We start from the raw sequence: 12,721 nt of genomic DNA, 5'->3' as shown, positions 1-12,721 counted from the left end.
TGTTCTGTTACCATGGCAGAATTATCAGCACAAGGAGAGAAGTGAATCCGTGTTTCTAATGATAGGACATTTTTCTCACCCAACACTTACAAATAGACCAAAAGAAGGTACATAGGAAAGCTGTGCCACAGTTCCTTGGGTTTTCTTGACTTCTGTTCTAGGTCAAACCTTTCAAAGTGACACATACACATAGACAGGATACACATGATACTGCACAATACTACATAAGCTCCAAATCACCCCTCACCAAGTATCACAGGCTCTGGGGGCGACTTCCGGAATTCATCTCAAGTGCTTTGTCCTCCCTCTCCAAACCTCAAATCTCACTCACTGCCCCAATTTCTCTTCATCGCCTGTCTTTTCTTCTCCAATAATTTTGGGCTTCAACATCACAAATGAGAATCATGATCATGTTTTCATGGAATGCCCCCCACACAGAAGCCTAGAGCGAGTGAAGCACACCCATGGGCCCAAACCTGCCAATTCCTCCTCATTCCCAGAAAGGACACTGGTAACCACTTCCAACCTCTTCCTATGAATTAACATACATAGGACAGGTCAGAAGATGGGACTCATACACAAGGGCTCATCCTGGACAGAATCTACAACCTCTTTTTCTCTCAACAAGGTCTTGAGGGTGCTTATCTTAACTATCTTACCACTTTCTATAGTATAAATGTATCCAGATTTACTGAGCCAGACTCCTACTGACAGAAATTTATTTTTGGTTTTTCACTATTATAAAACATATAGCAATGAACATATTTGTCTGTGTTGCTTTTTGTTGATTTTCTCTCACTGGTTCTCTTCTCTTTATAAGTTGCGGTTTTAGTTCTGAGTCCATAGCTCCTGATAATGTATTTCCAAGAGGATGAAGCTAGAAGTTGTGTTTTACACTCACTCAGTTCTCTCCACGTCATAGCTGTCCTTGTGTGGGGGAGACAATTACAGAAGTGAATGCATAGCCTACAACTAGTGATAAGTAGCAGGGATTCCTGAGTTGTTGTTTTTTTTTTTTAACAGACTAAAGGTAATAGTTCAAAAAGGGTGATGCTAATTCTGAGCCTCCCAGATGTAGAATTGACTTAACAGCACAAAACGGAGCAAAACAGACTTTCTTTTCAAAAATAATTTCAGAAGCAGGTACTTGCTCCACTTCCTTCTAGAAAGATGCTTTTGTTTCACACAAATACCCAGCAGATGTTGGCTTCTCGAGAGGATGACAAGCTGGACTGGACACTCATTAAGAAGCATGAGTTTCTCTGGGAGGAGATGGCCACAGGAGAGGGCAATGATTAGAAACAAAGTCCAGGCCCTAGTCCCAGAGGTCAACATCTCCACTGCTTGATCTTTGGTGAGATACCATTATATCGCTGTGCTGCTGGTTGTCACCTTGCTTGTGGTTTGTCAATTATTCGATTAAACAAATTATTACTGAGCACCTACTACATGGTTGGTATTGTTTTTGTCTGGAAGCACTGGAGTAAAATAAGCTCCGTGATTCCTCCAGTCACTTATGTTCTGGTTAGAGGGGAGACGGTGACTAAACCCAGACATTCACACATTTCAGTGCTGACAGGCAGTAGGTAATATGGGCCCAAACAATGGTTGGCATCTTCCCGAAATGCTTCCGACTGTCACAAATGGGGTTTTTGAATCAGAGAGGCTTAGGTACAAAGATAAAATCAATTTTCAAAAACATTTTAAAGGAGGAGAAATCAGAGCGCGAAGCTTACCGCCATTTCTATTGAGATTTTCCTGTTGAGGTCTGTTGAGGTAGAGCACGGGCCAGATTACTAGTTAACACACATGCAGCAGCAGAGGTCCTAGACAAGAGAGAGACTCCCGGATCCCCCCTGCCCAGTCATTCTGGGTGATTCTCTGCCCCTTAAGATCAGTGGTTCTGCTGAGAATGACCGCATCATGAGGGCAACCTCAGAGCCACAGGGTTGCCTGCAAAGATGCCACTTTTGCAAAAGGGGTGGATGACTCAGTTGGGCAGGAACCACCGTGACCTCTATAGTGACCTCACAAAAGTCTTTCAGACCCTAACCGGCCAGCACTTTGATGGCAGAAGAGCAGCTCTTAGCTGCTAGGACCCCTAACAATCAGATGAATATACAGGAGCATGTCAGATTTAGGATTTTAGATTTTCTCTGCCTGAGCCCTCACTACGGACTGAATACTTACTGGGAGCATTAAAGACTCATCTTAAATGTCGCCTTCTCAGCAACGCCTCCATGGCCCCCATATAAGTCACGGCCACTGTCCCAGCCAGTGATTCCTCTCCTCCTACCCACCTCTAGTTTTCTTCTTACTCCTTCGCATGACTCCCTGTTTCATTCAATCTCAAAGACTGACACCTGCTAGAATGTAAAATCTCTGAGGGTAACTGTTTAAAAACATTGTACTTGGGACACTTCTTTGTTCCCAGAAGCTAGAACAGGGGCACATCATAGGTGCTCAGCAAATATATTCTTTGAGTGTGAATAAAATGAATGAAGGAATGAATGAGGGGCGCCTGGGTGGCTTAGTGGGTTAAAGCCTCTGCCTTCGGCTTGGGTCATGATCGCAGGGTCCTGGGATAGAGCCCCACATCCAGCTCTCTGCTCAGCTGGGAGCCTGCTTCGCCCCCACCACCCCCGCCTGCCTCTCTGACTACTTGTGAACTCTGTCTGTTAAATAAATAAATAAAATCTTCAAAAAAAAAAAAAGAAGAATGAATGAATGAATGAACAAACACTACCTAAGTATGGTTCTGTTGGTTGTTTCTGTTGCCCAAGAAAGAAAGTCAAGAATATATGTCCATCAATAGAAGAAACTGGAGATCATGACCTAAAACTCCTGTCAACCGTTTCCTCGGAATAAAGGAAGTTAGACACTAGAAATCACAAATAAGAGTGGAGGTGAAAGGTAAGATTCATGTATGCCGATTTTATGGTGGCTTACCGAGCAGGCTCAATAATAAACAAATGCAAGTGAACGGTCAGCGTGTAAGCTATTTGAGGTTAAGACAGTTCCCTGGTCCTCTTCCTCTTTTCTGATCTACTTCCCTTCAAGCTTAGACTTTAAACAGACTCACACTATCACTTACCAAACAGAAACCATTAAGATGCCCAGTCAAGTGGCTCCACGGCTTCCACAAAGTGGCCAGGAATCAGAGCAAACTGCCATTTTCTGACAGCTACAAGGTTACCGCCACTGAACGACACATGACGAACTCTGTGTTCTAACATGAAGAGCGCCTGGAAGGTGACAGGGCTACATTGCAACAGTGGCGGTGGCATCCCAGGGACTCCTCCCAGACCAACTTGACCTTCGACAATGACCCTTAATGTTGAAAGTCTGCTGTCAAAAGAACACTAGGAAAGGACAGAAAGTAATTATGACAAATGGGTGGGGTGAGAAGGGGAAGACCCAACAAAGGCAAAGACCAAGGAACATAGATATTTTGCCTAAGAAGACTGCAAGGTTGCCCAAGATGCACAAATGACTAACTTCCTGTGGTCTGTGTATGTCACACTTAACCACTCTCATTCTATGTGATGATAATGTGAATTATCTCAGGTTTTACTATGCTAATTTGGGAACTGAAATCAAGAACGTTAGGGGACTTGCCCAAAGCCTTACCATGAATAACTACCAGACATAGAACAAAAAACCAAAAGTCTGACCTGATCCAAAGCTCCTTCCACTGATATTTACATGTGCTCAAATTAGGATGTTTGCAATTTCACTGGCAAAGTAATTTTAAGAATTTTCCCATGAGATCTGTCACAAAATGAAGGATTAAGAACCACGCCACTATGCTTGCTTCCATGTTTTTAGAACACCGTGCCTGGAATTTTATGATTATATCTATTTATTAAAAATAAACAAACAAAATTATTGTACCTAGATCTCCAGTATGGGACTATTTATTTATAAACCTTATATGTGCACAGCTATTCTAATATAGTTATCATGTAACTTAAAAATTCATGAAAATAGAATTTTGTTCTTTCTTCCAATAAATCATCTTGTAACCTAAAGGTACCTACCACCATACAAATAATGGTTTAGTTAAAACCTTTTATATAAAAAACAATGATAAACAAAAAATTTATCTATCCATGAACATTAGACAACTGAATAAGACTTACAAAAAATATTAATACAAACATTCACCCACAGTAAGGGTAGGCACCTACCCTTAAATGACGGCAAGTCTCCCATGTTTGGGCAAAATAAAATAGGGAGCCATGTCGGAAAACAGTCTGGCAGTTCCCCAAATGGTTCAAAATACAGTTACTATTTGACCTAGCAATTCCTCTCCTGGGTATACGCCCAAGAGAATGAAAGCAGATGTTCACACAAGCACTGGTGCACAAATGTGAATGGGAGCATTATTCACAATAGCCAAAAAGTGGAAACTACCCCAATGTCCATCAACTGACGGGGGGGTAAGCAAAGTGTGTGACCACCAGACAATGCAGTACTCTTCGGCCATAGGAAGAAGTGACACACTGAGACATGCCGCAGCAAGGGTGAGCCCTGAAAATGTTATACAAAGTGAAACAACCAGTCAGAAGGATATTTCATATTGATAGATACTTCTTTTTTAATGAGATGTCCAGTATAAGTAAACCCACAGACAAAACATAGATTAGTGGAGGAAGGAGGGAATGAAAACATTAAGAGTGATAACTAAAGGGTACAGGGTACATTTTTGAGGCTCTAAATGTTCTAAAATTAACTGTGGCGATGATGACACACATCTGTGAATATACTAAAACCACTGAACTGTACACTTTAAAAGTGGCATTTTTTAGAGATATATTTATTTGTTTGAGAGGGGGAAGGCAGAGGAAGAGGGAGAGAATACCAAGCAGATGCCAAGCTGAGCATGGAACCCAAGGTGGGGCTCGATTCCATGACCCTAAGGTCACAACCTGAGCTGAAACCAAGAGTTGGATGCTTAACCAACCGAGCCAGCCCAGCGCCGCAAACTGTACACTTTAAACGGGTGAATTGTATGTTATGTGAATTCTAGCTCCATCTCAATAATGCTGTCCAAAAAAATGAAGTGGGAAGAAGTTCCCATCTCCCTTCTAAAATAGTCTAGGAAGCCTAGAGAGCACTGGTATGACATGGGCTTGGGGGCTCAGAGGACAACTGACTGTAAGTCAGGCTGCAAACACAGGCACTAAAAGTGAAGGGAAAAACAGAGCATAGATAAAGGGAATACAGAATATGGGTGCCTAAAGTAGGTACAGAGAGGAAAGGGGAAGTAGAAGTGAAATTGCCACCACTGACCTATCTGGAAAAAGAAAAGAGAAAAAAACAAAAACCAAGAGCTGGTAAAGACAACACCATGAACGTGATGACAACCAGCAATGGAGCACCGGTTGCTGGACCCTACACAATGGTCCAGACATCAACAACCCCATCTTGAAATTAGCACTGAGAGGGAGGTTCTGCTGGTCCCAACTTACAGATGGGAAACAAAATCAACACAGTTAAGTATTGTGCTTCTGTTTTTAATTTTTTTAAAGATTTTATTTATTTGACAGAGATCACAAGTAGGCAGAGAGGCCGGCAGGGGGGTGGGGAGTTGGCAGGGTCTCCACTGAGCAGGAGAGCCTGATGTGCAACTCGATTCCAGGACCCTGAGATCATGACATGAGCCAAAGGCAGAGGCTTAACCCACTGAGTCACCCAGGCACCCCAAGTATTGTGCTTCTGTGTGATTAAGTGCTTATCCTTGAGAAGTATATATAGACGTATGTAAAAATCATTGATAGAATTTCTGACATCTGCTTTGAAATAATCCAGTGGGGAAGTGCCAGCAGAAATTATGGGTGAAACCCAATTGGCCATTTCGAGAATTGTTGAAAATGGGAGAAGTGTACATGTACTGATCCCTTTACTTCTAGTTTGAAATTTTCCATAAGCAAACTCCCTAGGTAAAAGCTAAAAAACAAAAACAAAAACAGAGGTGCCTGGGTGGCTTAGTCAGTTAAGTGTCTAACTCTTGATTTTGGTTCAGATCTTGATCCCAGGGTTGTGAGATCAAGACCCTGGTAGGGTTCCACATTGGGCCTGAAGTCTGCTTGAGCTTCTCTCTCTCCCTCTACCCATGCCCCACCTCGTCTTGCACATGTGTGTGCCCTCTCTCTCTCAAAAAAAAAAAAAAAAAAAAAAATTTAAGAAAACAAATTAAAGGGGTACCTGGGTTTTTCAGTTGGTTAAGCAGCTGCCTTCATCTCAGGTCATAATCCCAGGGTCCTGGGATTAAACCCCACATCCAGCTCCTTCCTCAACAGGGAGCCTGCTTCCCCTTCTGCCTGCCTGCTGCTCCCCCTGCTTGTGCTCTCTCTCTCTCTCTCTATCTCTTTGTGTGTCAAATAAATAAATAAAATTTAAAAAAAGAAAAATTCCATCAACAGATGAATCGATAAAGATGTTGTATAGATATATAATGGAATATTAAGTAGCCATCAAAAATGACATGTTGCCATTTGCAATGATGTGGGTGGAACTAGAAGGTATTATGCTAAGTGAAATAAGTCAATCAGAGAAAGACAATGATATGACCTTACCCATCTGTGGAATTTAAGAAACAAAACAAAGGATCATAGGGGAAGAGAGGAAAAATAAAACAAGATGAAACCAGAGAGGGAGATAAGCCCTAAGAGACTCTTAATCATGGGGAACAAACTGGAACAAACTGAGAGTTGCTGGAGGGGAGGGGCTTGGGTGATGGATATTAAGGAGGGCACATGAAGTAATGAGCACTGGATATTACATAAGACTAATGAATCACTGACATCTACCTGTGAAACCAATAATACATTATATGTTAATTAACTGAATTTTAATTTAAAAAATTTAAAAAAAAAAGAAAAACCGTCAACACTGCCGTATCTGTCCATGTAACCTTGAGTTACCTCTCTGACCTACTTCTCTATTACCTCTCCATTCCTACACCTCTATACCCTTCTGCCTCCCTGTATCCCCCTATCTGCTTCTACTTGCACTCACTTCTTTATTCAAACTTGCCTTTGGAAGGAGACTTCCTTCATCACCCTTTTTAAAACTTCATCCCTAAAATATACCCTATCCTGGTTTACTGCCCTATTTTTTTTTCCCCCAGAGCACTCGTCTTCTATTATCTTAGCCACCATCATCAGTTCCTAACTAACACTTATACGGCCTTTACTCTGGGCCTGGCCCTGTTCTAGACTTTTCTACACACACACAGACTTGATCCTTCTAACAATCCATGAGGTAGCTATAACAACACTAGGACCCGAGGCATAGCTTGAAACTGGAGCGTTTCACACCCAGGCAGTCTTGCTCCCAAGTTCACATTCTTACCTGCAACGGTGCGGGGGTGAGGGAAAGACCTTTAAATCTCATGGACCCAAACATCTCTCCAGAATCTCAAAATTTATCAAGCACGAAGGGGCTGCTGGCAATGTCAGTGACATGGGCATGCTTATCCCTCCCTGGGCCCCAGTCCCCCACAGGGACCAAGAGTTTAAACTAAGAATGAGACCAAAACCAAAACCAACAACAACAAAAAACACCATTTTATATATGTCGTAGGACAGTTGAAATGATTAGACAATTGAGCCATATTGCTTAAAATACCCTCAAAATGTGCATAAACAAAAGTTCAACTCTCCTGACCCATCATATTTAAAGTGGCCATCCCTCAAGCTAGCTTTTAAGAATAATCTCCAAATAAAGAGAGAATAAGGAAGTAGCTTACATGCATTTCTTGCACAGTTGTGTCTGACCCACTACAAGTTGCTGAAATAAAAGAATGTGGAAGAGTTTAAGGCCACCCCAACCTCTGGTCTTTAGCTCCTAAAATAAATAAGACAAAAGCATCTGCTGGTCATGGGTGACCTGCCCAAAAAAACTTTGAGGCCTAGTTTACACTTATCTCTTTCAGTGTAAAACTAAGGATCCAAGAACAGAACTAAAGTATTTTTAAAAAATAATTTCCAAACATTAATTGTTAGGCAGATCACATTGAAGTGTGTAGATTATTTTGGCTTTTTCCCCTTTGTCATGTTCCAGCCTATGTTGAGAACAGCAAAAACACTTGTCTCTGGAAGTGAAGACTAGACTTTTAGGAATCATTTCTGCAGTTTGTTACATACTGGAAATGTTTCTCTTTCACAGTTCACATTTCATGTTCCAGTGAGAACTACAGCCTCTGTTCAATATTCAATAGGATTATTGGGATTATTTTGTGGTTGAGAAAACTGGGGCCCATAGAACGGAAGTAATGTGAAGCCCACACAGCAATTCAGCAGCAAACTCAGCCCTAGGATGTGGATCCCGGCTCCAGAGCCCTCAATCTCCCCCTCATGCTGCCTGTACATGTGGGATAAAACACAGTGCAGAAGTTAAGAAAAAAACACCAGGGTCCCAATCAAATGTAATTTTTGTGCCAACCTGAGAAACTCTTTACTTACCAGCTGTTTGACCTTGGATAAGGCATTTAACCTCTCTGTGCTTCAGTTTCTTTAAGGACTGTTGTGAAAACTAAATGAATTCTCAATCCAGCACACAATATTCAACACCATTTTAGAAAAACTTCCAGTTCAGTTCACCACAGCACAACTAAGGAGACCTAGTTTTATTACCCCACTTCGTAAATGAGTCACCTCTCAACTACTTTTAATTAAAACGAAAAACCAATCAGAGAGCTTGGTGACCTTGACAAGCTTACCTTATTTATCTTTTTAGAAAAGATATATACAATAAGACACACAGGCATTAGTATTGCTCACGTTTATAATGGCTAGAAGATTGGACATGCTTATTTAAAAGGATCTGCTTAAATTCTAACGGTAACACAACCAACCCTGTGACCCTTTTCCTTTCCATATCAGAAATATGGATCTAAATTTAGTAAAAAGGGAAACTATTTAAATTTGGCAATGCTATTATTTGTGTGCCCCAGAAGGGTGGAGAAAACCTGCGGGCAAGCAACTGTACTCTTTTCTCTAGCTCTTTACTTATCTTCCTCTAAAGATCATTTGAATTGAAATGCTGATTTTTGCATATTTATCCTTGGCCCTGACAGAGTCTTCCCGTATCAGAAAACAAGAACTCCAACTTCAGAAAGCGAAGGTTTTCAGAGTAACCCTCCCCCCACCTCCCACTGGTGGTCACTACCAACTTTCCTTAACTTTCTTAGCATTTCCCTCAGGCCCTAAAGAGGAGGAAGGCAAAGTTCCTGTCCCCTGATGTCACACTGTGATGCGCAGTGTCAGGTAGTCGTGCTGGGAAGAAGAACTGCCACAACACACCGAGAAACAGACGCATCCCGACATTTTGGGCAGGTAAGCAGGAAAATGCCCGCACTTCCAGGACGTGCTGCCTTAAGTCCCCTCCAAATGAGGTTCTGCTGGCGGCCAGGAGGGAGGTGTGGGGAGCAATGCGGTGATAACCGTCATTTACAGAAACCACTCTACATACTTCTCAAAACACTCCCCTCCCTCGTTACAAGTCATCCAATGTGGTAGGGCAGGGGTTATCTCCCCACTTCGCACACAAGCAAACAGATTCCATGAGGTTTCTTGACTTGACAAAACCTCACTGCTATTCGGCCTGAGGACGGAGTATAGGAAACTTGAATTTGCTGACCCTCAGTCCTCTGAACTTTCCCACCCCATCTGCAATTCGAACATCCTTCCAAGTTCCACGGCAATCACGAAGTAAGCATAGTTCTGGAATATGCCCCTTCCTGCTAGTCTTAATTTCCATTAAGGACGAACAACCCTTCTTCCGAAGGTTCTCCACGTTCTCCAAGCTGACAGCATCAGTAGTCGCAGGAGATGGGGGTAGCAAACCTCACCGCGCAGCGACAGGCAGGCTGGAGGGGGGTGGGGGTGAAACGCAGCAATTCGGCTTTCCCCGCTGCAATCTCAGCAGGTGAACTTGACACGGGCGCTCCACCACCCAGTATGCCGCGCTCTCCCGCTCTCACCTAGCTCGGGGAAGTAGCAAAAAGTTTGGCTTTTGCCACCAGATATCCCTAGGTTTGGGTGTCTTGGGGAGGAGCTCCTCCGCGGGCCTTCGCTGTCTGCGCGCTTTTGGGGAACCGAGAAAAGCCAAGGCGCTGGGAACACTGAGCCTGGGTCCACGCAGGGTGCAGGCTCTGCACCGCCAAGCGGTAAAGTGCCTGAAGGTCTCGCTCCCGAGCCTTCCGGATCCAAGCCCAGCTCAGGGTCCCTCCCTTTTGTAAGTCAGTTCTATAAAAAAAAAATCCGCCACCCCCCGCAGAAGAGCCCCTTCCTACGTTTCCCCCAGGGGCCTCTGCACTACCCCGCCCGGGCAGGGTCCCCCGACTCGCGCAAAGCCTCTCCCGAGCCCCTCGCGCCACCTCACCTCTCCAGCAGCCTCGCCCCGCCGGCGTGCCCCTGCCTCGGGCTCCCCTCGTACCCCCACCGCTCCGACAGCCTCCCCCCGCCGGCGTGCCCCCACCCCGGGCTCCCGTTGCGCCCCCGGACCCGAGCCTCCGCCTCACCCCAGCTCCCCAGGTGAGCGCGGCGCGTGGGCTCCCAGCTCGCGTGGATCCGCGTTGCCAGGTCAGCGCGCGCCGCCGCGACGGAAAGAGGGCGCGCGGAGGGGGGAGCGGCGCCCTGACGCTGCCACGCCACCATCACCCCACCCCCAGCCAAAATCTCGGGCTCCCGCCGCAATCCGAGAAGGCCCCCGGGGGAAGCCAAGCGCCGCTCCCGAGCCTGCGGCTTAATGGGAGACGCGAAGGACGCGAGCCGGAACGAGCTGGGGCCCCCGCATTGCTCCAGCCCCCGCGCCCGAGTCCCCGGCGCCCACCTCCGAGCCCTGGGTGACCGCGGGCTGGGACAGCCGGGAGCAGCCGGGCTCCCCTCTCCCCGGGGTCCTCCCCGAAATCAGGCCCTGCCTTCGCTGGGGGACCAGACGCAGCCGCGCTGTCGGGGGCTGAAACACGGAGGAAAACGCAGACCTGGAGGACGACGAATTCCGGGCCCCAGACGCCCCAAGCGGCTGTTTTTGCATCGGTGCAACTGCCTGAAACGGGGAACGGTCCTCCTGAGTCACTGGGATTTGTTTGCATAGAACTCTGCGCGCCCCCGCGGGGGCCTAAAACTTAACCCGAGCGTGACCTCAGCGGGCTGCTCCACGGCGAGCCCCACTCCGAGGACTTCACTGGAATTCGTCCCACCCCATCCTCACCTTGTATTCTTGAGGCGAGGGTTTGCTGTTCCATCACAGCTAGGCTGCGGGGGTCGAATCCAGATCCAGGTGGATGCTGGGGGAAAGCTGCCAACCAAAACAGAAAGTTTTCCACCATTAGAAACCGAAGCCTTGACTTAGTTTCCTAGGGCAGAGTGCACGCCGTCCCTTCGCCCCTAGGGAGCTTGGACGCACTCCAGCGGCGCCCCAGTCTCTCTTGGGGAAGGAATCTCAGAGTTGCCTATCCCCATAATAACAGGTAGATAAGTTTGTCTGGGATTACTTAGAAGAATCCCTTCTGCGGGGATAAAACCAACCATATCGTCCCCGCCTTAGTTGCTTGGCTTTGTCCTGTGTCACTTCTAGGTTGTGGAACCAGGTCACAGGTGTGTTGGCCTTTATGTGCTGGAAGGTTCTCTGGAACACCCTCTCCCTGGCACAGCCTAGATGGAGTGGCTAAGGGACAGCTCCAGGCAGTCTCTGCTCCCTCAGAAGACAGTGGGATCCAGTATCAAAGCCCGTTGATAAACTAGCTGTCAACCACCCCATCTTGGGTGACGTGACCACTGCCTGTTTGGAGACCAGAGTTGTTTGGACCTGAAAGGACTGTGCATTTGGGGGGTTCTGTCTCAGGAATTCAGATAGGCTGAAGGCAGACTGGGAAGGGCTTACATTAAACTGGAAGGAAGAAAGGAAGGAAGAGGGTGGGGAGGAAGGAAGCGAGGAAGGGAGCTGGAAGGATGGAGGGTTGTCAATGGTGCAGCTCTCCTATGTACCAAATACTTTTCCAAATTATTTTGAGTTATCCTATCAACATTCCTGCAAACAGCAAATCATCTGCTTCCATTTCACAAAGGAGAAATCTGTGTCCTAAAGAGGTTAAGTTACTTGCCCAAGGTCACACAGCTAGTAAAGCACAATCAGACTTTAAAGATCAGTGTCTCAGGGCGCCTGGGTGGCTCAATGGGTTAAAGCCTCTGCCTTCCGCTCAGGTCCTCATCTCAGGGTGCTGGGATAGAGCTCCACATCGGGTTCTCTGCTCAGCGGGGAGCCTGCTTCTTCTTCTCTCTCTGCCTGCTTCTCTGCCTACTTGTGATCTCTGTCTGTCGAATAAATAAATAAAATCTTTGAAAAAAAATAAAGACCAGGGTCTCTAACACCAAACCCTGTATCCATTTTCCACTATGTTACTAGCAAGACACAAAAAATAATGAAATCAAGGGGCAAAGCAAAAGCTTTCCCAGGAGTATATAAAAAAGGAGAGGGATCAAGAGGAAGAGGAGAGAAAGAATGTTATGCAATAAATCAGTCAGTCTACTGGTCAAGAAAAAGTCAAAATACAAAAAGCAAACTGTACTAAGTGGTAGCCTGGACAAGTCCAAGACAAGAAAAGCGTTCTTGTAATGGCACTAGAGGAATTTAGACCAAGATGGTAAGATTTGGTCAGTTCCCTTTGAAGTCACTTTAACATCATCTTCACCAACAGGTGAATAGGCTG

At 45.6% G+C, this 12,721-nt stretch overlaps 1 protein-coding gene across 6 annotated transcripts in view; it reads right to left on the bottom strand.

Moving 5' to 3' along the window:
• The window catches only part of RUBCNL (rubicon like autophagy enhancer), a 39,778-nt gene extending 28,234 nt beyond the window's left edge, over nucleotides 1-11,544 (bottom strand). For 2 of the 6 annotated variants that reach the window (XM_059378301.1, XM_059378302.1), the window contains exon 1: nucleotides 10,843-10,981. The gene's annotated coding sequence lies outside the window, so the exon portion shown is untranslated. The other 4 variants (XM_059378303.1, XM_059378299.1, XM_059378304.1 and 1 more) reach the window with 4 other exon arrangements.
• Nucleotides 11,545-12,721: the final 1,177 nt, after the last annotated feature.

This window comes from Mustela nigripes, chromosome 15, assembly GCF_022355385.1.
Source record: "Mustela nigripes isolate SB6536 chromosome 15, MUSNIG.SB6536, whole genome shotgun sequence".
In the NCBI taxonomy this organism is placed as follows: Eukaryota; Metazoa; Chordata; class Mammalia; order Carnivora; family Mustelidae; genus Mustela; species Mustela nigripes.
The sequence above is the reverse complement of the archived record's forward strand: the minus strand, read 5'-3'. Positions and strand labels throughout refer to the sequence as shown.